The following is a 3,207-nucleotide window of genomic DNA, read 5'->3' on the forward strand; positions in this document are numbered from 1 at the left end:
ACAATCAAATTTCTTTGGATATTACTTCATTGAACTTTTTTTTTTAATCTGTCATTATGCACTTTAGTGTTCACGTACTATATGGACTATTTTTTAATTATATACTTTGAACTTCACTTATTTAGTACTGCAATATTTATTATGTAAGTTATTGTCATTGACCGATCACAGAAATTATTTTATTCTCTGAGTTAGTCGACAAGTCGATATCGAACATCTAATAGTTGTTCGCATTGCAAATGGCTGAAATTCTATACATGTATGGCCAGCTTTACAGACAGCCAATAAGATTATTGGCTTCATACAGCTGGCTCTGCCAGATAGCATTGGCCCCAGAACTATACAAACACCATAACATGGGAGGTCAATTAGCTACTGCTCAACCTCTTGAGAAACCCTAGTTGAGAATGGCAGCTAGAGTGTTGGCAGAAAAAGTCATCAAACATATACATTCAGAATTTTTTTTAGTCCTCCTACCAGTGGCAATTAGGGGTGCACAGACGCCCCCCCCCCCCCATCCATGTGTCCGGCTCCTAATCTACATACAGGGGATACATGGATTGCAATTGGTGGGGGTTGTAAGCACGTGATTAAAGGCAGAGGCTCTAATAAAAAAGGGTGGGCTCGGGGTGCAGAGCCCTGTGCTCAGAGCCCACACAATTGTGGGACAATAGCGAATTAGTAATCGCTATTATCACACTGACTCTCCTCCTGGCCAATCAGGAAGCATGTCGTGAAACCCGTTTCCCGATTGGCCGAAAGGAGAAGCCATTCTATTGGCCTATGAGAAGGAGGTCAATCTGCCGCCTCTACCCAACCCCCCCCCTTCCCCCCAATGGAGCACCAGCCGCCTCCGCCTCCTATCCATCATAAAAAAAGAAAAAAATTTACAATTTCAACACTTTACACTTCTTAATTGTTTTTGTTATCCAAGATTATAGAGGATACAAACGTCTCCACAGTCAGATGTCTGGCGGAGAAGACATGTGGCAATATCTGTGGTTTTTAGAGGAGTCGATTCATACACAGATTTCCTATAGCAGGAACTGATGCCTGCGTCGTGAGATGACCTTAGTCAGAGGAGTGCAAAAACAGAAATGAAACAAATTTCTTCCTTTTTTTTAATCTGGTCACACTATCTGGAAGGGCTAACATGACCTCTATGATATCATAGCTGTAACATTGCATACAAATGGCCTTATTGAAAATTTTGCTGCTGAGTTCATCACACACCTTACAGATAACATGGGGGATGACAGTGCACTGTACCAGGGCCAAAACTGAGGGGGAGGGCTTTGAGAGGGATGCCACGGATCCTTCTTCCTTCTCCTCCTTCCCCTGCATCATCCAAGATCTCAGTGATCCTGTCAGGGAAGCCGCTGCCAGCTCCTATAGTGGAGGAAAGTCAGCATGTCCCGCTCCGTGCTGAGCCCAGTCAGCAGAAGCTCAGCCAATTCCACCACTAACCCCGGGGGCGACCTGGGATCTGCACACACAGAGGCTAGATGTGCTCTCTGTGCAGCTACAGTAAAATTCCCCTCTCCCACCCTGCATGGTCCCACGGTCTGTGCAGCTGGTGTAATGTACAGGAAGCAGGACAAAGATGGCTATTGCTGTATTTCCGGGAGCTCGACGCTGATGCTGCAGGGCTAAGCATCTTCAACATTAGTCAGTGTAGCTGCTCTGCCCTCCCCTCTTCCTGCCCAGTCACAGAAGCCTTTGTATTATGTGAACTCATTCACAAAATGTGAAAGCTTCTCTGAATGGGCAGAAGAGGGGAAGGTGGACAAAGCTGCTCTCTGTGCCTCCTCTTCCACAGCCCTAAGCATTAGTGTGTGCTCTGGCAGAGCCATACACATGTCAGATATAAATAACAGAGATAAGTTCAGGAGATGTCAAGAACCTCCTTGGACTTAACTTATAGAGTGCCTGTACTTTTTAAAAAGTGGCTGATTTTCTGGAATTCAACTTTAATTTCTCATGCTGGCTTCTTTACAAGGAAACCTGTAATTTTGAGCAAGGATTGCCTCCTCCTGCCGATACTCACTATGGTCATGTCGACCCCCCCATCATTCTATTTGTTTGTTAGAGCCCTTGGAAGTACTTAGGGAGAAGTATCAGCTGTTTTGAGACAGTTTAGGTGCCTTTCACATGGGGTGGATCTGTTTTGACAGGCTCCACTTGCTCAGCAGGGATCGCTCCATTGATCCCCGCTGAGCAGGCAGATGACAGGTCCGTTTCCGCTCACTGTGCAGGGACAGACCTGTCAGAGTCCCACTCTCCTCTATGGGGAGATCAGATGAAAAAGGACAGCCTGTTAGTCTTCATCTGACCCCATCCGTTCCTACCTGCTGGATGGATGGCGAATGTATTGCCATACGTTTTTTTTCAGCGGATCTTGTCGGATTGGACCAAGTGGGTGTCAGCGGAGACATATCCCTTGACATCTACCTCCCCATAGAATTCAATGGTGGCCAAATCGGATCCTTCTGAAACACAGACAAGCAGATCCAATCAGTCCATTCACGTGAAAGGGGACTTATACAGTTGAATTTAAGTAAAACAATACTAATTAAATACATCCCATAGTTTCCCTGTGTAACTTTTTTCTCCTATTTCTGCAGCAATTTACTATTAGCGTCTGAGTGGGATAGATTGCAGTAAGATACGTTTGCAAACAGAGCATAGGATGTGACTGTTGTGACAGAACACAGCAGCCAGAAATGTTATATAGAACCGCTGTACATTATGTAAACTTTTCAGCTTGGCCACTATTTTAGAGTGAGAGATGTTTTATTGTGAAAAATATGTCAGTTTATTATTTCAAGGTCAACAGACAGAAATATTGCATGCACACACTGCACAACGTTCAACTTTTCTTTTTTCGCTTTACGAATTTGCGTGCCATCCTTGCGTAGGGGTCATGCTAATTTTCTTTGTATCGTTCCAATTTTAGTATATGTTCTGCCGAAGAAAGCATGGGCAGGTTTTATCATGCAATAAAAAATAGAGTGTGCTTATGCAGAGCCAAAATCCAGTAAAATAGAACTGATTTGCTAGAATGTAGTCCTTTGCTGCTTAGATGCAATGTCAATGGGAGAGAGCAGGCAGATTTTATCTGGAATCAACAAATAACAGTGTCTTTTTTTCTGAGACTGAAGTCCAAAAATAAATGAATGAATTTGCAAGAGAGTTTGTGAAGCCTTT

The 3,207-nt window shown here is 43.9% G+C and overlaps 1 non-coding gene across 1 annotated transcript; it reads right to left on the reverse strand.

Annotated features, from left to right (window-relative positions):
* Nucleotides 1-2,873: 2,873 nt before the first annotated feature.
* Nucleotides 2,874-2,978, reverse strand: LOC143999830 (U6 spliceosomal RNA). The gene has a single exon (XR_013278155.1). It is a non-coding gene; the product is annotated as a U6 spliceosomal RNA (small nuclear RNA).
* Nucleotides 2,979-3,207: the final 229 nt, after the last annotated feature.

This window comes from Lithobates pipiens, unplaced genomic scaffold (genome assembly GCF_037356315.1).
Source record: "Lithobates pipiens isolate NorthernLeopardFrog02 unplaced genomic scaffold, aLitPip1_a1.2 Scaffold_19, whole genome shotgun sequence".
Taxonomy (NCBI): Eukaryota; Metazoa; Chordata; class Amphibia; order Anura; family Ranidae; genus Lithobates; species Lithobates pipiens.